Source organism: Lutra lutra, unplaced genomic scaffold (assembly GCF_902655055.1).
Source record: "Lutra lutra unplaced genomic scaffold, mLutLut1.2, whole genome shotgun sequence".
Taxonomy (NCBI): Eukaryota; Metazoa; Chordata; class Mammalia; order Carnivora; family Mustelidae; genus Lutra; species Lutra lutra.
The window spans coordinates 454371-479893 of NW_025923838.1; the positions used below are offsets into that span (position 1 = coordinate 454371).

At 48.1% G+C, this 25523-nt stretch overlaps 1 long non-coding RNA gene and 1 pseudogene across 1 annotated transcript; both read left to right on the top strand.

The window, feature by feature from the left end:
- The first annotated feature begins 16794 nt into the window (after positions 1-16794).
- Positions 16795-17891, top strand: LOC125092669 (uncharacterized). Its single transcript, XR_007125034.1, has 3 exons — positions 16795-16885; positions 17341-17365; positions 17864-17891. It is a non-coding gene; the product is annotated as an uncharacterized LOC125092669 (long non-coding RNA).
- A 5360-nt stretch (positions 17892-23251) lies between these two features.
- Positions 23252-25177, top strand: LOC125092667 (uncharacterized; annotated as a pseudogene).
- The last annotated feature ends 346 nt before the right edge of the window (positions 25178-25523 follow it).

The window sequence follows — 25523 nt, forward strand, 5'->3', positions numbered from 1 at the left end:
TTTTGAGGGGGGTTCTCTGAACCTCCTGAATTTTGATGCTTGTTCCCTTTGCCATATTGGGGAAATTCTCTCCAATAATTCTCTCCAATATACCTTCTGCTCCCCTATCTGTTTCCTCTTCTTCTGGAATCCCAATTATTCTAATGTTGTTTCGTCTTATGGTGTCACTTATCTCTCGAATTCTCCCCTCGTGGTCCAGTAGCTGTTTGTCCCTCTTTTGCTCAGCTTCTTTATTCTCTGTCATTTGGTCTTCTATATCGCTAATTCTTTCTTCTGCCTCATTTATCCTAGCAGTGAGAGCCTCCATTTTTGATTGCACCTCATTAATAGCTTTTTTGATTTCAACTTGGTTAGATTTTAGTTCTTTTATTTCTCCAGAAAGGGCTTTTATATCTCCGAGAGGGTTGCTTTAACATCTTCCATGCCTTTTTCAAGCCCGGCTAGAACCTTGAGAATCGTCATTCTGAACTCTATATCTGACATATTACCAATGTCTGTATTGATTAGGTCCCTAGCCTTTGGTACTGCCTCTTGTTCTTTTTTTTTTTTGTTGTGAATTTTTCCGCCTTGTCATTTTGTCCAGATAAGAGTTTATGAAGGAGCAAGTAAAATACTAAAATGGTGGCAACAACCCCAGGAAAATATGCTTTAACCAAATCAGAAGAGATCCCAAATTGTGAGGGGGGAGAAAGGGGATAAAAAGGGGTTCAGAAAGAAAGAAAGAAAAAAAAAAAGAAAAGAAACTATTAAAAAAAAGAAAGCCGATAAAGAAAAAATATAAAAAGAGGAAAAAAAAAAAAAAAAATATATATATATATATATATATATATATATATATATATATATTAGATAAACTATTTAAAAAACGTTAAAAAAGAAAACGGTAAAAGTTAAAAAAAATTTAGCAGAAGAAGAGAAAAAGAAAAAAAAATTGAAAAAGAGAAAAAAAATTAAATTAACTGCAAGGCTAAAAAATCATGGGGAGAAAGCCATGAGTTCCGTGCTTTGCTTTCTTCTCCTCTGGAATTCCGCCGCTCTCCTTGGTAGGTGAACTTGGTCCTGGCTGGATTTCCCGTTGATCTTGGGGGAGGGGCCTGTTGTAGTGATTCTCAAGTGTCTTTGCCCCAGGCGGAGTTGCACCGCCCTTACCTGGGGCCGCGCTGAGTAATCCGCTCGGGTTTGCTGGGTTTGCTTTCGGGAGCTTTTGTTTCCTGAAGGCTTTCCATAGAGTCCGGAGGACGGGAATAAAGATGGCGGCCTCCTGGTTTCCGGCCCAGAGGAGCCAAGAGCCCGGGGCCCCACTCCTCAGTGCGCCATCAGAGAACACACCCAATGACTCTTGTCACCCTGCCTCCGGCCGCGCTCCGAGCTGACCGAGCCTGCGACCGGTTCAAGGCGACTCCGAGCTGAGTCACTCCTCGGCTCTGTCTCTGTAGCCGGCTTCCCCGTTCTAATACCGGTAAGCTCTGCGACACTCAGACACCCCCGATCCTTCTGCGACCCTGCGGGAGCTGAGGCCGCGCTGACCCCGCCTGGGTTTCACCCCAGTTAAGCCTCTGGAGCGATGTCCCTCAGTGGAACAGACTTTTAAAAGTCCTGATTTTGCTCCATTGCTCCGCCGCTCGCTGGGAGCCGGCCCCTCCTCCCGCGGTCTATCTTCCCGTCGCTTTGGATTCACTTTTCCGCCAGTCCTACCTTGCAGAAAGTGGTTGATTTTCTGTTTCTGGAATTGCTGTTCTTCTTCTCTTCAATCTCCCGTTGGATTTGTAGGTGTTTGCAATCTTTAGATAAGCTATTTAGCTGATCTCCCGCTACCCGAAGTAGTCTCAGCCTGCTACTTCTCCTCCATCTTGACTCCTCCTCTCCTAATAATTTTTGAAAATATTTTAACATACGTAAAGATTGTGTTCTCAAAGAGATTTTTTGAGAGCGAATTCTTTTATTCTCAATGATGTAACCCAAATATTCAAACGGTTCGATTTTTTGTACCTTTTCAGGAGCTATAATTAAATTATATTGTTGTAGTTGATTAATTAAAAAGACAAAAGTACTTTGTAAAATGTCTTGTTTCAGCTGCCAATAAAATATCATCCATATAATGTATGCAATAAACCATTGGTTCGAATTGTACTCGAAATGGGGCAATTGCACGTGACACAAACTCTTGACACAAGGTGGGTCTATTAGCCATACCTTGGGGCAAAACTTGCCACTGATATAGCTTAGCAGGCTCCTTATAACTAGTACTAGGAATAGTAAAAGCGAACCATTCACAATCCTGAGGGGCTAGAGGAATAGTAATAAAGCAATCTTTTAAATCTAATATTATCAATTTATATTGAAGAGGAATAGCTGATGGTGTAGGTAAACCAGGCTGAAGGGCCCCTATAGGTTTCATGGTAGCATTTATGGCTCTCAGATCCTATAATAACCTCCAGTTTCCTCATTTTTTCTTTATGACAAATATAGGAGTATTCCAAAGGCTACAGGACTCCTTTAAATGACCCAAAAGCAGCTGCTCTTCTGTCAGGGTAGCCGCTGCTGCCAGCTTTTCTGAAGGCAAGGGCCACTGAGCCACCCATATAGGGTCATTAGATTTCCCCTCAATAGGCAGCGCATGGGGGGAGTTCAGTGGCCCTGAAGAAAACCCGACCCCGCTTCTGAAGGTTGTGATTGTAAATGAAGCAGATGGGGTTTTCCCTGTAAATCTTCTCTTTAGCCCTTACCTGAAATATATCCCATTTTTTTCTATAAGGGCCATTGCAACTGAATGTGCTTAGATCTGGGGATAGGAGCTGTTGTCAAAGAAACACCAATATCTCTTAAGACATCATTTCCCCATAAATTAAGATCAATTTGTAGCACAAATGGTTGGAATACTCCTTGATGACCTTCAACAGTGGACCAGTTTAAAAAATTAGCACTTAACTTAGGAGCATAGACTTGTCCTACACCTCTAATAGAAGTATCTGAATCTATAAGAGGCCAGTTTTTAGGCCAGTGCCAGGAGGCAATTACTGAAACATCTGCTCCAGTGTCCACCAATCCTGGAAAGGCTTAACCCTGAAGGAATAAGGTCAAATAAGGTTTGTCTGCAGAAATTAACTGAGCCCAGAAAACATCAGTAGAGCCAAAGCCTCCGGTTCCTCGCTTGCCCTTTACCACTGGATTATTGGTTTCCAGCCGTGGCATAATAATTAATTGTGCAATAGGAATCCGAGGTTGCAGTGAGAGCACTCCTTCTCTTAAAGAGCCCATAATTTTAATTTCTCCTGTATAATCCTCATCATCCCAGGATGGACAGATAGCCCTTTCATTGTCCAACTAGATCTCCCTAATAATAAACCCGAAATCCCCTTAGGTAATGGTCCAGAGATTCCGGTTGTAATAGCCTTCAGAGGTTCCCCAGCTTCCATGTAAACAGGTGTATCTGGGGCCAAGTCTAATCCTGCACTGGAGGGGGTACCTCGATATAATTTGTCGATGCCTGGGAAGTCAGCGGTATTGGCCCTGACAGGGGTGACTGAGGAATCATTGCTGCTATCGTTTGTTGGGGCTGCAGCGATCCCTGGTTCCTGTTTCCCTGAATAGGGTTCCCAAATTTGTCCCTTTGGGAACGACAGTCCTTTGCCCAGTGAAATCCTCGGGGACAATGGGGACATAAGGAACTGGGAGCAGACTTTCTCCCAATATTAAAGGAGGAAGAAGTTCCTGAAGAAATTACTCTCAATTGTGGGCATTGAGCCTTAAAATACCCAGGTTGTCCACATTTAAAACAAAGACGTTTTTGTAATTGCTCCTTTGTAATCATATGTTTTTGCATTTCTGTTGGAGAAATACCCTTCAATGCAGCCGCTGAAGTAACCCCTTGGATATAGGATGATCCAATCTCTGCATGTAAGCGAATATAATCCTCTAAAGTACCTGTTTTCTTCTATGGGCAGATAGCAGCTTGACAGGCAGAATTAGCATTCTCAAAGGCCAATTGTTTGACAATAATAGTTCCAGCTTCTCCATCTACCACAATTCTACCAACAGCCTTTAAGAGCCGGGCTACAAAATCCTGATAGAATTCATCTGGGCCCTGCCGAATTTTTGACATTTTCTCAGTTCGCACTCCTGATGAAGGAAGACACTTCCATGCCTTTAAGGCACGTTGCAAAATTTGTTGATAGGCAATTTCGGGATAATTAATTTGTGTTTGTACCTCAGCATAAGACCCATATCCTGTTAACATTTCGCAGGATATAGGCATATTAGTTCTTCTGTTATATATAGCCATTTCATTGGCCCTTTCAAAGAACTCTGTTTTCCATAAAAGATAATCTCCCCCTGACAGACATACCTGTGCTATGACTTTCCAATATCCAAGGCACAAGGCTTCTAAACCTACGCTATCCAGTAGAGACAAAGTGTATGGAGAAGTAGGCCCATATTTTGAAGTGGTCACTTTAATTTCTTTTAGCATTTTAAAATTTAGAGTATTATAAGCCCTTCAGCCATCAGGCAGTTGTGTCACAGGGTAAGTGGAAAGGGCGGAATTATCCTCTCCCGATGGTTGGGCTTGATAAAGTGAGCGCTGTAGCAGCGTAGTTTTTAGCGGTCCAGCTCCTTCAGGAAGTTGTTTTGGATAAACAATTGAGTGTGGACTCACGGGAAACATACTTTTAGGTATAGGCTCCCCATCTCTGTAGGGCACGCCAGATTGAGGATGCTGTATTACTGGAAATCCTACACTCGAGTCCTTAGGGGTAGAAATCTTAAGGGATTCAGTCTGAGTTTGTCTATGTGTCATAAAGGTTGTTTGAACCCCAATAGACTCAAATTTTTTTTCCAAAGTGGGGATACTCTGGATGATAAACAGAACGGCTGGGGTCTATAGGGGCAGAGGCAAGAAATATTTCTTTATCATCATTTAGAGGCACTCCATCTCCAGGAGTATCAAAAGGATCGGAATGAGAATCGGTGAGGCCATCAACTAACTCAGAAGAAATACCAGCACTGAGATGTTCATACTCATTCTCCAATTCATCTATGCCAAATTTCAAAGAGAATCATGAGAAGCTATAGAGGTTAATTCTATAGAATGTTGCAGATCTAAAGTCTCTCAAATATCTTCCCAAACTTTCATGGTTCCTTCAGGGCAAGCACATGGTCCTCTAATTTTCAACTGATTTTTAATCTCTTGCCCTACTTTCTGCCAAATTTGTAAATTTACCATTCCTCCTTTAGGGAGGACAAAGATCAGACACCACACCAAAAAATTGCTGTAAGGCCTTCTTTGAGTGCTTAGACCCCTTCTGCTTTAAAAGGGCCCACAATGCAATAACAAAAAGATCCTCCTATTCCATAGAATGAGACTGCCCCATATTATTTTGCTCCTGCCATCGCCGATCAACCTGGGCTCCTCTTACCGAAATCTTGATAACCACTAACCTGTACTTGCACATTCCCATGAAACGTGCTCATGATCCCTGTTCGGGCACCACTTGTCATGCCCGGCACGACAAATTAACCAGGAAATGTGAGTGTAAGAGGATGGTGAAAAGAAATTAAGAGACAAAGAGATGGGGGCCTGAGGAGCACTGAGGATGATGTCCAACAGTACCAATTTTACTCCACATCTTATAATCATTTATAAGGCAGACCACAATAGAAGGAGTAATACATCAGTATCTAGTCAGATGACCACAAGTTTCTATAACAAGTTTACATTAACTACAAGCAAACCTCGTGAAGCCAGGTAGTCTCGGCTAAAGCCATTAGCAAGACAATCAATCAGGGAGTGGCTTATGGGAGGTACAGGAATGATAAGGATCAACTAAGAACTCATGACCCTGACCATATTGTTCCCTTCTGTAGGGAGAACATGTGGGAAGTCACGTAGGTGAGCACATGACACATAGCACAGACCCTTTCTCAGTGTTACTCAACTTTCCCATCCTTAACCCCTTGTCAAGGTGTCCAGAATTTAAAGGAGACACAAATCAGGGCCTGGTTTGATCCACGACTCCAACCATGCCGTAGCCTCCAACACCTCACCTTAAATTCAGATTCCTGAAATCAATGGGTTCCCAATTCAGTCTTTTTTGAAAATTTCTTTCCAAAGAATCAGCCCCGGCTATCAGAAATAAAATGTCTATTTTGGGGGTGCTTGGGTGGCTCAGTGGGTTAAAGCCTCTGCCTTCAGTTCAGGTCATGATCCCGGGGTCTTGGGATCGAGCCCCACGTTGGGCTCTCTGCTCCACAGGGACCCTGCTTCCTCCTCTCTCTGCCTGCCTCTGCCTACTTGTGATTTCTGTCTGTCAAATAAATAATTAAAATATTTTAAAAAAGGTCTATTTTGAAAGAACGTCAGAAATCCATTCAATTTCCTCTATCGTAGTCTCTAAGGTATTCTAAATAGCCATACTTGTCTTCACACCACCACCACCAAGGAAAACCTCGCCAAGTCGTAAACTCCAATTAATTGTTTTATTAAAAACAAAAACACACACAAAAAAACACAAAAAGTGGTGGAGATGACCTGCTGTCCACAAAGGGAGACCCTCCCTTCAGACCGGAAATGGAGGATGGGTGGCAGGCAAGAGGGAGATCAGTGCTCTAAGGGACTTTGAAATGGGACACGCCAGGAGGATCCAGTGTTTTCAAAGAGTATCTCTCTGTCTCCTGCATTTGCCAAAATGACAGAGATTACTTGATATCATTCAAAACTTAATTTATTTAAAAGTACATATTTTCATAACATCATTAAGAAACTTTTCCAAAACTGTGCCAGAAAAATGTTCTATCTAGATATCAATTGGATAAAAGGCTATAATTGTGTTACCTGAAGCAGCATGACGATTGTATTGTGTGTAAATATATGCTGTTACTAGTTTGGTTTTGTTCCCCCTTTCCATCGTATTATGTTGCAGAACTCATAATATATCTTCATTTACGTTGCATTTTTATTAACTTGTTTATTTTGTAATGATTTTACTCACTTCTTTGGTAGAGAGACAGAGCTCCCAAGCAGGCAGAGTGACAGGCCAGGGGAGAGGGAGAAGCAGGCACTCCTCCCCTGAGCAGGGAGCTCGACATGGGCTGGGTCCCAGGGTCTGGACCTGAGTCAAAGGCAACTGCTTAAGCAACTGAGAAACCCAGGTGCCTGAGGTAGAAATTATTTTAAAGAAATCATGTTATATTTGCTGCCTGTAAATGCCTATCCCCCGGGTTGTTGCCAAGGAGTTCTGAATTGTCACTTTCCAAGAGACCACTCGGCAGTGGCCATGCCCACAGGGACTTACAATGGATGTGGCCCCCTGCATACCAGGCTCCAGGGAGTATAAGGATAAGGGGTGAAACCAGCAGAGAGGTTTTGGGTCCAAACACCAGAGTGCACAGACTGACCTCGGCTGCCAAGAGGGTCCTACCCAGCTATCATCTGACTCATCCTCTGTGTCCATGCAGGGACACCACATATGCATGCCATGTATGCAGGCCCCGGAGGTGCCATCCAGTGGTGGAGACGACCCGCTGTCCACAAAGGGAAACCCTCCCTGCAGACCAGAAATGGAGGATGGGTGGCAGGCAAGAGAGAGGTCTGTGCACTAATGGCCTTTGAAATCGGACATGCAGGGAGGATCCATGTTTTCAAAGAGTATCTCTCTGTCTCCTGCAGAAAGGGCACCTTGCGATCCAAATTAATGCAACTCACTGAAAAATGACAGACATATGTTTGTATCCTTAACTCATGGCTCAGGCAGTCCACCCCACAGACAATATTAGTAACTGTCACCCTTGGCTCCAAGGGGCTCCTGGAAGGAACACAGGGCATTCATGGGGAGGGGACCCCCATATTAAGCACTTTTTTTATTACATATTTTCCTTATTGGACACAGCAGGCCTGACTTGGGTGAGGCGCAGAGGGAGAAGCACTCCCCCTGAGCAGGGAGCCTGATGCTAGGTTTGATCCTGAGTCGAAGGCAACTGCTTAAGCGAATGAGAAACCCAGGTGCCCCAGGTAGAAATTATTTTAAAGAAATCACGTTACATTTGCTGCCTGTAAATACCTATATCCCCTGGGTGGTTGCCAAGGAGTTCTGAATTGTCTCCAAGAGCAGGACTTGAGCCGATGGCCAATACTTAACCCACTGAGCCATCCAAGAACTCCTAGAGAGACTTTGTGAAACAATCTCATATAAATAGGAGTTTTCCAGAGTAGCAGATAGTAAAATGAACATTTAAGTCTCCTATGTGCCCTCAGGAGTATCATTTTTTTAATGTCAAAAAATGTAGTTAGTTAACTTATAGTGCAGTATTGCATTCTGCAGTAGAATTCAGGGACTCATCATTTCTCTCCACCACTCAGAGCTGGTCACAACAAGGGCCTTCTTCAATGCCCATCATCCATCGACCCCTCTCCAACCCTCTTCCCTCCATGACCCCACAGTGTGCAGGGATGCCTTCACCCTGAGAGTTCTGTCATGAACCACCACCATGGTAACCTGATGACATGCACCCATCCTTCCCTTTCAACTGTCACTCTGTTAGCCGAGCCCCTTGCAGTCTGGTGAACAGGTATAAAGGTTCCCCACGATGGGAAATCTCAACTACTGTTCTACAGGTATGTGCCTATCGATTTTCTCAATTCTCTTCTCTCTAGCTGGCTTCCTCCCTTTTACAGAGACCAGCTTCTTCTCTTTGACTTTTCCTTTCCACCCTCTGATTTCTCCTCCTGGTTCGATGCCTGTGTTTGTTATTTTTTCTGGGTTATTTCATTGGGATTTCTTGGGGAAGCTGACTTCCTTTAATCACTTCTACGTTCAGAAAATCAAACTCTTTGTGAATGCCAATTTTGGACACAGTCATACAGGGAACAGACCCAGGTCACACACCGCACTGTTGTCCCTTGATCAGGAGAATCTTGGTGCGACCCAGGCAACACATTTGAGGGGAACGAATTGCTGGTAACCTCTTCACGATGGCGATGACAAAATCAGAGAAGAATGATTAGTGGTCGAAATGCAGCTGTTTTTAGGAGAGACACCGGAAGGTATCAGTGTGTTTTCATGGGTTGAGGTGGAGGGTTTCACAGGCCATCTGCTTGATGCCTGGGAGTGGATGGGAACAGGCTGTGCCAATGGGTGGGTGGAAAGAACACATGGCAGCTGCACAGTGGAATGTCTGATGGTCTCAAAGATACTGCTGGGCTGGGTTCTCAAGGCCTGGCCAAGGGAGGGAGACAGGAGACTGTCTCCTAAAACTACAGTCTCCAGAGGGTATCAAGAGACCTGGGAGTAGACAGGGGATGTTGGGGGAAGAATGAGAAATTAGGGGGGAACTCACTCCAGCCAGGGTAGCCTCACTTCCATCCAGGCTCCTCAGAACAGTCCTCACATCAAGAGTAGGCCATTCAGCATCTTACATCTCCTTCCTGAAACCAACCATCCCCAGCCCACATGACCACCTCCATGTTCGCTCATACCATGAACTGCTCCTCCGGATTGGCCAGCTCAAGACAAGTGAGTTCTCAGCAGGGTCAATGTGTGACTGTTGGGAGTGGAAGGCAAGCAAATTCTCAGTGGGGTCCTATGTGACCATTGGGAGTTTGAATCAGCTTGGGAGCCAAGCAGAACCCCAGAAGCCGTGGGGTTCAACTGGCCTTCAGGATGGCCATGGGTGACTGTGCTGACCTTGCAGAGAGGTGAGCGAACGTGGCCAATGCTACACATTACTGGTCCTTCACTTGGGCTCCATTTGGAAGAAACCACCACATATTTTATGCCAGGGCCACAAACACAGAAGTGAGTGAGGACTGAGTCTGGCCTCGTAGCACTCGCTCTTCCCTACAGAAACACTGGCACAGGAGGTTTTGAGATTGTGAGGGGAGCTCTTGGTTCAGGGTTTCAGGACGTTTTCTCAGGGGTCCTGTGTGGGTGTCAGGGGCTCGGGGATCTCCATCCACAGGGAAATGATGACATTCCTGTCCCAGATCCATCCCTCATCAGGGTGGCAACTCGGGACAGTCCCTTCACCATCCTACATTTCAGTGCCATCAACTGTCCAATGGGGCTTCCACCCTGTTGCCACTCCCATCGGTGCTTCTGTGGGGAGGACAGGAGAAAGGGACACAGATTCTCTGTTGGCTGTCAAGCATCGTTGTCATGGGAAGGATAAAGAGGGGGCTTCCATCCTCCCATGCAGTGGAGCCATCCCAAGTCCCATGTCTGGATTCACCCACAGCCTGCTGTCTAGCCAAGTCCATTCCTCAACACCTGCCAAGTGACTGGGAAGCATCCCGTCCCTCTCTAGATCCCACGCGCTCCTTGGACTCAATCACTTGGGACACAATGGTGGCACCCTAACATCTAGGCTGGAAGGCAGGGAAATGGGGGCACAGAGGGTTCTTGGGAACACTCTCAGGTAGGTGTGGCTGATCAATGGGATGTGAACCCAGGCCATCATGCATGCTCACGGCACTCTGTTGCGTTTCTGTCATATCTCTGCTGAATATAAGCCATTGCCCACAGAACCTGTGGGTGAGGGCAGGGCAGAATTCAGAGCACAGCCCAGAGCGACTTCTTCCTAAGTCCCACCTGGAGGGAGGAATGCCTGCTGGGCAGCTAGTGAGTAGGGACATGAGACGGCTTGACTAGAAATAAAAAATGTTGAATCCCCCTATGGGCTTCTGACAACAAGATGCCGACACTGCTCTCTATTTCTATGCGTCTCCCAGCAATCTGTGTGGAGCTTCCCCCTGAGGATGTGCAGCCTCCGATAACCACACCAGCCCCTGCACGACTACCCAAGAAGAAAGTCTGGTTCTCCCTCCATGATCAGGTCTACACCACTGGGGACACCGAGGAAGGTACCTTGGAGATTGACTCATTACGTTGATTGGAGATGCATTCTTTCGTTCAGTAGCACAGACATAACCAAAGATTTTAAAACGCTGAGACACATTTTCCTCTGATTTCACTGGTAGCCATTTCCCTCTATGCCGTCTGTCCCCATTAAGTCCACAAGTCACGACAAAATTCTCATTCAAATTGGATCCAAGGGACACAGGAAAAAAGTGTCTACTAGCTGAAGGAATGGATCTTAGGTCTTTCTGGAACACACAGGTCCCTATAGGTCTCTCCAGGAAACATGGTTCTTAGATGTGTAGGAAGGAAGAGAATATGTTTTCCACCAGTAATGCTGAAAGAAAAATGGAACAGAATACGACAGGAGGTTTCACGATCACCCCCTCCACTTCTGCCCATTAGCCACATCTTACATGGGTGTGCTACGTACCTTCAAAGGAACAAAACGACCTCACCACATTTGGGGAACTCAAGTACCCAGTGCATTCCCTGTTTACCATTCTAAAAATTGGGCCAATGCATTCAGTGACGTCTTCTCATTCTGGAAACAGACAGAAATCTGTGCACTAATGTCTCACACAGCTGGGTTCCCAATAGCCACAGACAGGCACAGCCCCCAAATCAAACATGGGAGGAAAGGACACATTAAATGGCATCCATACACATCATGGTGTGCAATTCAGGCATAAGAAGAAACAAAGGTTTCCAATATTTTAGGAAATAGATGGACCCTGGAAACGTAACACACCATTTGAAAGCAAGCACACAAGGAAAGAGGTACATTACACGATCCCAGGCTTTGAGGACACTAGAGTAGGGGCTTTCGTAGACCCAGAAAGTGGAAGGGATGGTGCAGGGAGGAAAGGGGGAGGGACAGTCATGTCGTCACAGGTACAAAGGTTCCATGAAATAGGATGGCAATGTTTTCCCCATAGATGGCAGCACTGTCTACAAAGCATCAGGGATGTGAGCAGTGTCACTGAACGTACACGTACTAATGAATACAACCATCCACAGTACTTAGATTCGATCACCAAAAAACTCACTACTCCAAGGCAATAGAGGAGTGGTAGGGTCACAGCAGAGGTGCAGGGAAGACAGCTGAACAGGCTCTATGACCAGGTGAAGTAGTGACAAGCTGGCTTGGCTTCACAGTGGGCAGGAGGGCTCAGGGGACTGCGCCCTGAAACCCAGTGTGCCTTGAGTGTTTCCTAGACGGACGCTGATAAGTTCCCACTGATGACATCCCCTCTGTTTGAAAGGCAAGGCCCTGTTTCCCTTTTCCATCCTGCTCCCCTCCTCTTTGTTTCTATGTACACCAAGGATGTGGGCCCAGCAGCAGGTCAGGCCTTGCTTGGTCCCTCTTCACATCCATTCACTCTGGCCCCCCATCCACATCCAGCAGACTTAACTCCCCCAGTCATTCATGAGTAGTGAAGCCAATGTCCTGCCAGCTCCTTTCTGTTCTCCTAGACCCTGTGGAGGGCGAGTCCAAGGGCCTTCCCAGGGGCTGGACAGAGGAAGGCGCCCCAACTCTTTTTAAGGTAAGCTCACCTCTCTTTCTCAGAGACAGTAATGGTGCTTCCTTGATTTTTTCCATCAATGAAGTTTGATGAAAACTGGCACTCCCAGGGAAGGGGGCAGCAGTCTCCCCTCGTGGAGGAATGCTGGGTCCAACATCTTATGCACAGTGGATCCAAAAAGGGTGATGACACAGGACATTCTCAGTTACAAACTCGATGGGATCAAACACCTTCTTCAGCAGAAAAGGTTTCTCCTTGAAAAAGAACGTTCTGTCTGTTGATCAGAATGGACTTCGGAGATCTGCCATGAACAGCTCCAGCATCATTCCAACTGTCCTCTTCAACTCGGGTGGGGGACATGGACTCAACCATGGGACCTCATCCAATTAACTGCCTGAAGTCGTCCCCAAACCAAAGAGCTGGCCCAACAGCGGACAGGATGTTGGGATCCTCACTGTTTCCTTTTTCCCAATCATAGGTAGATGCTGGGAGGAGTGACAGCTGTATGTATTTAACAACATCGTGCTCTGGGAGGAAATCTAGATGAAAAAGCAGCCTGCCCCCTGATTCTGGGTTCCAACAAGCAATGGGGGTTGAGGGATACTGACTGAGACTGTCCAGTGAGGCACGGTGACCACGTTGAACAGGGCCTGGACAAACTCGAACATAGGGCAGGGGTGATTTGTGTGCATGTGGCATGAAGGCCCTGTGTGCATGGGGGCGTGGGTGCATGTCTATGTGTGCTGTGTGCATGTTTGTTCATTCGTTATGCTTGTGAACATGAATGTGTGCCTTTCTCAGGAGATATTTCTCACACTTCCATCACAATCAATGTGTCACACTTCCAATACACTCTCATCACCCTGGAACACTTTACATACTCCTTCTTTTGCTTACTACAGCTATGCCTGGAGGACGTTTCCCTTTCCTGAGGGAAGGACTTTCCTGAGACGGGCATGGTGTGGAGATGAATGATCAAAACCCTTGACCTCCTACTTGGAAAGCCAAGATTTGAGCTCAGGTTTCAATCTGAAAGTTGCTCTGGCCTATGCACCTGTGTTAGTCCCGCAGCCAGGTGTTCATGATGTACCATAGGTGCTAGCTAGCAAAGGGCCAACAGCATCTGTGCACACAGCCAAAAACCTAGATTTTATGATGGTCCCTGACAGGACCCAACATGACACAGTCACTTCCAAGGTCACAGAAACCAGGGCAAGGATAGAAGCCCATGTTAAAGATTACAGCCTGGGCCCTGGAGTCAAGTGCACAGGGAAAAGCCACATCCTCGTGCTCAAGCCCACATTGCTGGAAAGGGTGTGGACCCGTGGAGGACAGAACAGGGCAACATCAGTTATAGCCAGTCTCAGTGTGTACACATGACCAATGGCAGAAAAGCATCTGGGAGGGAATTATTGTACTTGATAAGATTTCCGTAAGCCCCAGGAAGGTTCAAATTCTTTAAGCACACACTCACACACCACTGGCAAATAGGAAATCAAGTTCAAGCTTGGTTGGAAGCTTTGGACCAATACCCCTGGGGCAAATCTCCTGCAAAGCTGGCCTGCAGCGTGTCAGCACAGACTCCAAGGCTCTGTGTAAGGAACTTCCCACTGGTCAGAACACCTGGGAGGGTTCAGTCAGCCACTGTCTTCACGGGAAACACCCATACACATGCGGGAAAGCTCAAGAATAGTGGAAGGAATCTATCAAACTCATCAACGGTGCCAGCAGTTAACGTAAGCTATGATGTCAGTGCTCTCAAGCATTGTACATGGGATTTTCGGAAGACAAATGATGAGTGAAGCAAACTACTAGGCTTCTTTTTTGAGGGTTGAATTCAGCCCGGCAAGCGAGACTGCTTTTTATGCCGTGCAAAATCTTACAAAGATGTGATGCATATAGTCACAGCATATTGGGATCTTGTGCCCAGAACTAATTTCCAAAGAAGAAGCATGGGACACCTTAGTGGCACGTCAATCAGGAGAGGCTATGGGACTTGGTCTTCACACAGAAGCCAGGTTAGGGTTCACATGTATTGGACTATTTGGCTTTGATCGGGCTCACTTTAGCAAGAAAGACAAAAACACTCTTCGTGTTTCCTCCCTGCTCCTCTCCCGTCCCTTCGTCTCTGCACCAAGGAGAAGGCCCGGCAGCAGTGTGGCCAGTACCTGCTATGCACCCACATGCACACACTCGCCTCCTGTCCTCATGCAAAAAAACTCCCTGCCTGCTTCATGAGTAGCCGCACCAGTGTCCTCACAGTGGCTCTGTATCCTCCTAGCTCCCCCCGAGGGCCTGATGGAAGAGCTACCCATTTTGAGGGTAGAGGAAGAAACTCCAACTCTCCCTCAGGTAAACTCATTTTTCCTCAACATTTTATTTATTTGAAGACAGAAAGAGAAGGAGAGAGAGAGACAGAGAGCACATGAGAGTGCAAGCAGGGGGAGTAGTAGAGGGCGAGGAGGAAGCAGGCTCCCCTTTTGAGCAGGGTGCCCAATGTGGAGATCCATCCCAGGAACCTATGATCATGTCCTGAGCCAAAGGCAGAAGCTTCAATGTCTGAGACTCTCGGTCACCTCGGTAAAATCATTTTGTGCTTCTGACGGACAAACAGTGTTTGAATTCTCTTTCCATGAACATCTGAGCATGTACATGCCAGAGGGGAGAGACAATTTCCTTGGTGCTGAGAGCCTGCAGTGAGTTTATACCATTGACGGACACCGTATTCAGACAGGCACTGAGAAAACATCACCACCATTCCTTCGCAATGGATGGTCATGAGCATTTTCCAGGAGGTCATTCTGTCTATGGAAAATGGCTTTGTAATGAGTTGCTGAAGAAAATGGACTTGGGACATTTGACATTCCAAGCCAGAGCCTTCTCTGGAGCTCATTTACTCTGTCGCTGGATCTTAAATGTAATGACTGCATCCCATCTAGCTTGCTTATGACACCCAGGGCATAGAGATGTGTGCATATGGTGTGCACAGGGTGCTGGGATCCTCACTGGGTTTCCCTTTCTCCAACTGCTAGAGCAGAAACCAGATACGTGTGTTCCCATCACTCACTTTAGCGGGATAGATCTAGCTAAAGAACAAGATAGGGCTTTCTCTCCTCCTTTGGTCTGGAGAGTTTCCCCAATTCTGAGTTCCTTCTGGGAACAGAGGCTGGGGTGAACTGAACAAACAGCATGTTCTATAGAAAACCAGACCCTGTACTACAGTCCCTGCAAATCACTAGGTCATTCAGGTGGTGAGCCTGGTGCGTCTGAGGGTTGGGGCTTGTTCTTGTAAGGATCGATGTGACAGAACTGGGCACGTGGGTGTGTTGACTGGGAGTCTTTCATCAGAAGACATCTCCCACTTAATGAGATTCAGTGCACAGGTCAAAGTTTCAAAGCCAAACTTCCTTCATCCCCGCTGTGCACACCCCTCTAGGACACCACATTCCATGCTAACCACAGTTCTACCTGAAGGGTTGCTTAGGATTCCCTTCCCGCAGACAGAGATGGGGAGAAAGGAAGGGGCCGACATCTGTCCTAGCTGGGGACATTTCTCAGACATGGTCAAAACACAAAAGAATCAGAAGCTACTTTAGTCTACCAAAACATCATTACCAGCCTTACAAAAAGACTCACATCTTGAATGCACAGAGGGAAGGCTCACTGGCAAATGGCAACTGCCAGGAAAGCTTCATCATTATCTTGGGGCCCGATCAAACTTCCTGACAATCTGCTACATGGAGAGTTCTACATTAGAGAGTGCCCTTCTCTCGCCTGGCCTCAGCTCTCTCATGAACTTGCTGGTTCTGGATGGGGGGGTGGGTCCTGCGAATATGGGTCCTGCTGACTCGAAGGACACACCCACATGCCACAGAAAAGGAAGACTGGGAAGAATCAGCACTCTGTGGATGGGGACTCTGTTGGAATGCACAGATGTCAGTATGTAGAAATCCTGTGTCTTTGGTTTTCCTGACCATGCACGACTCAGGAACAAATGTAAACCTCTAGGGTACTTGTGCTTGCATTGAATTAAACCCTGCCACACAGTGTTCTTCTGAAGAAATACAATCTCCAAGAGAGGTGAGAGATAGTTAGGAGCAGCAAAGAAACAGTCTTAACAATGACCATGACACAGTCACTGGTTGGACGAACTTGTCTGTCAGTACAGCTGAGTGTGTATATTAGTGTTTACCCTTTTTTGGGTTGAAGAGGTCACACTCTTTCACTTCCCTGTAGCTAAAGTTCAGAGTCAATGTTTCTCTATCCATTACTGCTCCTTGCCCTGACCTCTGTTGATGCAGCAGTAGCTTGCTCAGTCCATACCCATGTAACCCAAGGTCTCCATACACTCCCATGCATGTGCACCCCAAGCTAAAATCCCTGAGTTCTTCCTGCCGAGCCCCACCAGTGGACTGACCATTTGTGCATCTCTCCCTAGCTTTGCTGGATGGACAGGCCGGTGAACGTTCCACAGGAATGACAGAGGAAGACGCCCCATTTTTCACCAGGGTGGTACGTTAACCATTCTTTGTGGGAGACAAAAAAGTCTTCTGGCTTTTGTAATCAAGGTCACATACAACAATCTCAGCATGTACAATTGACACAGTAGGGAGAAGTTTGAGTGAGCATCTGTTACCAAATGCTACCTAATCCCAAAGACAGTGCAGTGGGCCGGGGACAACCACAGCAGGATCACCTACCATCTGGAGGGCAGGGAGCTTTGGTACAGGTAGCAGCTATTCCTCCTTACCACCTATTTTGTCCAGTGGGACCTGGAACGTGGGACCTGTAGGAAGAATGGGCGCATTTGGGCAGGACTCATTTTGCTCTCTTCATACTTTGGGGCTCACAGGCCTCTAGCACACTTCCCCATCTGGTTTTCTCCCAACCCCAGGGAACAAAAGAGCCATGCAAACAGGAAAAAGCCTGATTTGATGTTCCTACTGTTTTCCTTTCTGAAATCACAGGTGTCCCTGCTGGAAGGGGATGGCAGTAAGTGTTCTAGACTCTAGAGTCACTCACTTCTTTGCAACAACCTGGAAAAGGGGAATGGTGGGGTTTCCTCGCATTCTCCATGATGAGAACCATCCTGATTCCAGGTCCTGTGGGACTGAGAATAAGGGTCGGAATAACAGAAATGGATTTTCTGGGGTAAGACCCATGGCCTCATGGCCCTGTCCCCGGAAACTACTCCACTGCTCTTAGGTGGTGCAGGTTTGGGGGCAGGGAGTAGGTGGGCCTTGGTGATGGACTACTACAGCTACTCCAGGCCCTGTAGCTCCAACAGGAGGCAGAGTTTCTGTTCATGTTTCTGCTCCACTCCAGGACCTTTCATCCTCCACCCAGGAAGGGCCAACTGCAGCTCAGTCCAGACTGATTAGCTCCCCACCTCCACACACTTGCCTGCACGTACAGGCCAAGTAAAGTTTCCTGAGCGATTCCCAAAGAGCCCTGCTGGGGTCCCGACACTCTCCATGTGTATCAACCTAGATCCCCTGGCAAGCCCATGTGATGGCCTTGACGTGGACAGCACAGAGGGAGAGTCCCCATTTTTCACCAAGGTGGTAAGTTAGCCTTTCTTCATGTGAGGTACAGTAACCATTGTTTCTCTTATTCTTGAAATCAGATCAAAACATCTCAGCACGTACAAAATCCGTAGTGGGGAGATTATTGAGGCAGCGTCTGTTAGCCATGGAGACCACATTCCAAATACCCTGCAGGAAACAGCAGGTTCAGTTAATGTCCACAGGGTAGTGAGCTTTTTCACGGATGCTACTGACACCGCCTGGCCACCCAATGGACCCAGGGCATGCAACCTCTAGGTGGATTCCATATCACTGCCCATGATCCTGCCCATCACCAAGAGAAAAAAAGAGATGTGCACACAGGACGAGACATGACTTGATGTTCATCATGTTTTCTTTTCTGAAATCGCAGGTGGTCCTGCTGGAAAGGGAGAATGGTAAGTATGCTGTGCTCTAGAGTCACTCATTGGTTTGGAGCAACCTGGAAAATGGGCAAGGTGGGGCTTCCTTGCAGGCTCCATCTTGAGAACCACCCGGAATCCAGATCCTGTTGCAATGAGACTAAGTGTCATGTTCTGGACCAAGACCAGAGGCCTCAAGACCCTGCCCCCGGAAGCTACCGTGCTGTTCTTCAATGCTCTAGGATTGCGTGCTGGGCAGGAGGTGTGTTTACATGGGAATCCATGCGCTGTGGTTCTCAGGGTTGGTGTGTCTGTCAGGTGGGTGAATGGTATGTTCTCAAACGTGTCTGGTCCCCTCAACATGGCGATTAATGTTGTCCACGTTCTCAGAGAAGTTTCCCATCTACATCATGTCATGGATGTCAATTCATGTGAAAACTCTTCGTCACCTACAATTGAAATAGGTGTTGTTTCCTTGCAATTCACATAAATTCTCTTAGAAAACAAATCCCCTCGCTAACTAGGAAGGGCTAGACTGTGCCCCAAAGACACAAGTGTGTCTTTTCCAATCCCTGTTACTGAATCAGTGTTCTTGGTTCTCTTCCATCAAGGTAGGTCTCAGGCATGAATGGTCACAGTTCCTCCCTCTTGACACTACACTCACACACGTCTCTGCATCAGAGGCCCCATGATGCGTCTTCCCAACCTCATCGGAAGCACTGAATGCTGGGGCACATTCCTCCCTTCTGTAGGTGGCTTCCAGGGCAGCTTTGTGCAACATCCCGTTCAGGGAGGACCTGACAAAGGAGCAGTGGCCAGGAACAGATGGAGCCAACTCACTCCATGTTTCTCCGTGGAGCTCTACCATTTCCCTGCAGATACTGTGTCTAAGAATGCAACTAGCCTTCTCCCAGGGGAAATTACACACCCACCACTGGTCCTAGCTGGGGCTCTCAGAGGTGGGCCCAAAAGGTGTCCTATCAAAGGGGGAATGAGGTTGTCTTCAGGGACCGAACATCACTGGGGGGACCTGGGCCCCCTCCCTGCAGGAACGAAGGGTGCTCTGTGCATTGCAAGGTGGCAAAAGAGTACCTCAAACCTCAACAGGTGTGACAGGACAATCACCACACATTTCGCTCGCCATCTGTCCTTGCAAGAGGGCCTTGTTTTATTCAGAAGGTTTGGGCCAATAGACAAGTCAAGGGAGTTCAGGGCCTGGGAATAGAAACAGCGAAATCAGGGTTTTAGGGTTCTTTGGCAGCAAACAAGACTTTCTCTCGTGAGAAACACGTTTTTGAACAGAATCTGATTTTCTGCCATCTCTTTTCCTTACTCACATCTGCAGGATCCATGGGAGTACCTTTCGCTGCTCTCTGAGGACACTCAAGAGGCTGTTTCCAGTTAGTTGCACCATTCTGCATTCCACTAATTGCATACAGAGTCTCAAATTTTCTGCATCCTTCCGAAATGGGTTTTGGCTTGAATTTCTGGTTTGGGTCCTCGCTATCCTAGCAGACAATGCCACAGCTCAGTGTCCTTTGGATTCACATTGCCCTCATGATGCCTTATGTTGAGCATCTTTTCATATGTCTGTTTGGCCAGGCATTTGTTCCCTTTGCAGCACAGTCTATTCAAGTCTTTTTCTCAATTCTTTCATTTGGTGATATCCCGTTCTTCTTTCTTTGTTTTTGTTTTGTTTGTTGTTTTTCTGTTTTGTCAGTGAACACACCTTTTCTGAAATAAGGATTGCAAATGGTGTCTCCAATCTGTGGGCTGCCTTTTCATTCTGTTCACTGTTTTAGAAGAGGATGCTTTTTATAGGTGTCCTCTTGTCAAGCATCGTGATGCCAATATGAGTGCATTTGGGCATTTCTATTTTGCTCCCACGTTCCCCAGCCTATATAAATGCCAGAACCATCCTGTTGGCTCAGGGGAGTGATCCAAGTTATTGGAAATTCAGCTTCTAAGGAACCACCACCTACTTCTTCATATTCAGAAAAGTTTTGAGTCCTTGTGTTCTCGATGGTTCCATTGTCTATTCTAGCTGTTTCTCTGTTTCAAGAACATTACATTATCCTTTGTTCAGTGCTGCACTGAATCTGTTCCCCATTTATTCTAGGAACTGTGGGTTCACCCTAATCTCTTAGGGTACAAAGGACTCATAGGGTACAACATTGCCTGGTGGGTGTGCGTGGGCCCAGGAATGTCTTACGTATCAATGGTCCTGTCAAGCCAGCCACTAAGGCTGGAGAAATACGCAGGAGAGTAGGGCTTGTCTCTTGCTCCTGGTTGGCTTCTAATGCTGAGTTGACCAGGAAAGAGTCTGTCTATTGTCCATTTTACACAGTCATTTATTATCTCAATGAACGATGGGGGAATCATTAAGGAAAAGAAAACGTCTAGTTCCTCACTCCCACTAGCCACATGTCAAGAGTCCCATAATGACTGGAGTTTTCAATGGTTGCATGGGGAGGGGAGAGTGGTCATGGGCATGTAGAACTGACACTGAGGTGACTGCTGCAGCATCCTGGTCTTATTAGAAGGGATGAAACTCCAATCCCTGTCTCCTCAAAGGGCTCTGGTTTCACCAGCCCCATCTACATTTGACAGCAGAGCAAAAGGGTCAGGCAGATGCTGCATGGCCCATAGACATCTCAACAGAACTGGGATGAATGGGTGAGGCACTGTCTCGCATAACAACATTGCTCCTGTTTCAGTTCCTACATATTTGCATGTAGAGAGCATCGAAGACTCCAGCAGTGAGGACGAAGTCTCTTCAGGTAGGGAATGGCACAGAGGAAGGGAACAGTGTGACAGGGCACCTGGGAATAGGGGACTGCACCTGCCGGTCTGGAGAAAGAAGGTGGATAAAAAAAAAAAAAAAAAAAAAATCACCCACCAAGGAAAGGGATGCCTTAGCAACAGGTATGATTTGCTCATTTCATAGTTTCTCAGTGAAAAGAACAGACATTGTGTCCACGGGCCTTTGGGGTAGGCTGGGTTTGTCATCACCACTCGACTCCTTGTGTGGTTAGTTTAAGGATCTTTCCCATCAAACCTGCTCTTGCCTCCCTTTCCCGCTGCCACATGTCAAAGCTTAATCTCTTTGCTCAAGGCCTCTCAGGAATGATGCACAAGAGATTCTGGGTCTTTCTTGGCATGGGCCCAGACCTGGTCATGGTCATGACTTGGCAGCCCCAACCACCCTCTCCTGTGCAAAAGAACCAGGACACTACGTTCTATTGGGAGCCAGGACATGGAAAACAGGTTAAACTCGCTCCCTCATAACATCCACTACCAAACATTCCTGGATCTGTCCAAGCTGCTGTACCTTCAAGGGGACTCTCAGAGCTGGAGAAGGTAAGGCAAACTTCCTCTGGTTTCACTACACAGGCTCTCATGTCCCTTAGCTTCTGTCAGCCTTCACACCCCAGCCGAATCTGACCTGTGGACGTGTTCCCAAGGGAAGAACGTCCCCATTCAGCTGCCCTGGAGATCCCCTCTCACAGGCCAGAGTCCTCCAAGCCTGTGTTAAGGGGTTTCTGGAGCTGCTTCACACACTTGCTGTCCCAGGTCCACTCAACCTCTCACCAGCTGTCGTCTAGGCATAGCACAGAGCTTCTTGGGAGCAGGGCCAGGGAGTCACGGCTCCTCTCAGAAACCCAACTCTACAGCACACAGTCCTGGTCAAGCTCCCCACTCCCCAGCCATTCCAAAACTGCAAACTTTCCTCAGGCCTGCTCAGGGCCCTACACACACCCCTGCCCTGTCCATTCCCTGCCAGCATCAGCAGAAGCTCTGGCAGGAATCCTATAATTCAGTGACCACACTGGTGGACATTTTCCAGGGCTGCCCTGAACTGCTGAGAGCACCTGCTCCCATCTACATTCAACCTCTGTAACACTTATGGAAACAGAGGGCACTGTATTAGCTTGAAACATGTCCCTAGGAAGGTCTTCTCAGTCACTGGGCAGACATGGCTATGGGGAAGTGGTGGGCCATCTCTACCTGCACTTCCCCAGCAATCCAAGACCCAGGACAGCTGCTCCCAGCACGGATGGATCAGGGGGTTGATTCCGTGGAACCAGGATATCTCCTCTCTTTCCTTGGTTGCCCCCTCTTGGACAACATTATGACTGGTGGACCTTGGCAACAGGAAGGACATGGAGCATCACTAGGGGAGGAGGAGGAGGAGGAAGGGGAACAGGGAGGGAAAGGAACAAGGACAGAGGAAGGGAAAGTCCTGCAGAGACAGTTTTAGGGACAGTGATGGCCTCCAAGAGGGAAAGGATCATACAGATGTGGTTCCGGTTTTGGAGAGAATCGGAGGTTGGAAGAGCACATGGGCAACCAGAGACCCACCTGCACCCTGTGGAGATCAAGCGTCCAAGGCCAGGGAGGACTCAGATCTGAGTCCCCATCCAACTGAGGGCAGAGGCCATCGTCCCCAGAGCAGCAGGTCAGAGGTCGTCAGCTCCACTAACTCCCTTTTGTCCTCTCTCACGGCCACCCCACCATCTTCGCTGCTCTCTGACCTGGAGAGAAAACCACGGATGACAATGATTCCGATGGACGGAGTCACACTGTGCCTGTAATTCATTTCCACCTCCATCTCTTGGGCTTCCCCTCTCTTCTGTCCATAGGCACCTCTTCCCAGCTCTTCTCCTTTCCCTGCTTTGACAACACCCAGCCCGGAGGACCTAATCCCTGGCAGACACTCAGGCTTTGCATCTGAACCTCTGCATGATAATCCCAGGGTATCCCTCATCAGCCCTCTCCTAGCATCACCCTGACCCCTCACCACTGAGTCTGGGAAGCAGCCCTGGATCGCAAAGCAGGCAGTAGGCCTGGGAGTGGGCAGGGCACAGCTCATCATGCTGGATGGGTCTCAGGAAGGGAGGCTGGGCCTGGGTGTCCCCACTTGGTTCTCTGCTGCCTGGAAGTCTGTGATCATGCCCTGTTCTGCTCTTGCTTTCAGCTCTCATGAAGCTTCCCTTTTGTGGATTTGACAGAAACAACAAGGAAAGCAGAAGATGAGAAGGACTTGGGAACATGGTGAGTTAGGCAGGAAAAGAAGCAGGCAAACATGGACACATGTTCTCCCTCGTTGCCCTGACTTTTTTTGGGCACCTTGAGAAACCACATAAAACCCGGGATACTGCCCTAGCCTCTGACCACAAAGAAGAGAGGAGAGGAAGGTCACAGTCCCTGCAGGCATTAGGAAGCCTGAGAACATCCCTTTGGGAACCTCCACCTGATTCGTGCAACTCCCTGTGGTGGTTGGGCACTGTCGACCAGGAGCTGCTGATCTTGGAGGGAGGGCGCTGACTGCCTGGAGGGACTGGACCCCAGGCATCCCATGCACGGTGCTCCTCTGGAAAAGGGCCCCACGCCCCATTGACACCTCACTCTGCACAACCCAAGCCTTTCTGTCCCACTCTGTAAAAATCAGCAGAACGGCTTGCTCCTGAAGAACACTAGTCGAGAAGAGACAGTGGTGGGGTGGCCCCATCTCCCACTTCAGGCACCTGAGAAATGAGCAAATAAGACAGGCCCCCAGGCTCATAGGAGCAGGACAGCTCACCCTTCCCAGTGCTGCATCTTTGTTGGCATGGAGTAGGCACCATTCTCCAGCTGAGTCATGTATGCTGGCAACTTCTTTAGGACCTGACCAATACCTCCAGTCCCCCAAGCCTCCAAGATGCCTTGAGGGAGGTTTCAGGTCCCCTCATGGCACCATTTCACTAGGTGAGTTTGATATTCTAGAGACTCTCCTCAACCCCTTAATCTGCAGGGAAGACCCATCACGGGAAGGCCACCCTGCCTGCTTCCACCTTGCCCACCAACTGCACACTGCGTGGGGTCCATGTAAACTCACTTCCCATGGGAGTCGGGGCATGCCTTCTCTGTCATGACACCTGCAACAGTCGTGTGGGCAAAGGCTCCCCCCAACGAGAAGGGCATGTCGAGGGCTCTCAGAGAGGCTGGGGAAGGGACAGCCCACCAGGAGAAGGACCTGACAATAATGGAGGAAGACGGTCAGGGAAGGGGCCTGAGTGACCCTAGGAGTGTAGCCTTCATTCAGCCCCAGGGGGCCCATGGGAAACTTCCCTTCCTTCATGACACACATGGGTCCTGCACGGAAACTTCTACCTCAACACTTCAGAAGACACATCCCACAAAAACCCACATGCCTCTGGTAAGTCCTGCCCCAGGCCACATACCACTCGCTATCTCATACCACTCCACTTGCTGTCTCAACAGCTACACCAGAGCACAGTCTGCCCACGACCCCAAGGCACCAGAGTCTCCAGAGGTGCTCAGACAAAGAGAGCCAGGAAGGCCCTGGGACCACTCTTGTGGCTTGGATTTGGGCCCAGAGGAAGACTCGGCATGAAAACACAAGGAAACACACCTGCAGGAATGGCCCTCTTGCACCTGACCTCCCCAGGCCAAACAAAGAGAACACTTCTGTGCAACCCACCAGAAGAAGGCACTGGAACCCCAAGGATGAGACAAGAGGACCCTCTGAGTCGGCCACAACACCCAGAGTTGGCTGCACAAGCCCTGCTGATGACTGACACTTGGAGCACGAGGCAATGATCTGGGCCTACAATAGTTCATTGTCTGGTGAGACTGGGCCCCCTGGGACTGGGGGGCACAGCAGCGATCTTTCCCCTGTCTGCTTCAAGGGCTGCTCCTCTTCCCAATGTCCCTCCAGTCCCCAGAAACCATGGACAGCATACAGATGAAGGAAGAAGCTGGACGGCCAGGGACCCTTGACCACCCTGGAATCGACTCGAGGGACAGCAGCCACCGCGGCTGTATTCCCCCAGGGTGCCATCGCTGAACCTTCCCTGTCACTTCCATGCACCTGACCGTGACCAATGTTGGGCTCAACAGTGGCAGTGGTCCCACAAAACGGGCCCCGCTCAGTCCGTGTGTTTTGCAGCAGCAACAGGTTTAGGGAGGAGAGACTGTCCCTAATCTGAGCTTGACTTCTGGAGCACCCATACACCATAGCAGAGGAAGTAGAGCCCCAATCACCACGCTACACCTTGGGGAAAACCTTCCCCATTTCAAGAAACGGTGCACGTGTGCTCCGTTTCATGGACATGGGCACCTAGCATCCATCGTTGTCCCTCTTTGGGACTGGAGGATGTCGTGTGGCATGGGGAATTCCTTACAGATTACACAGTCAAGGCCCTACATATCAGCCCAAAC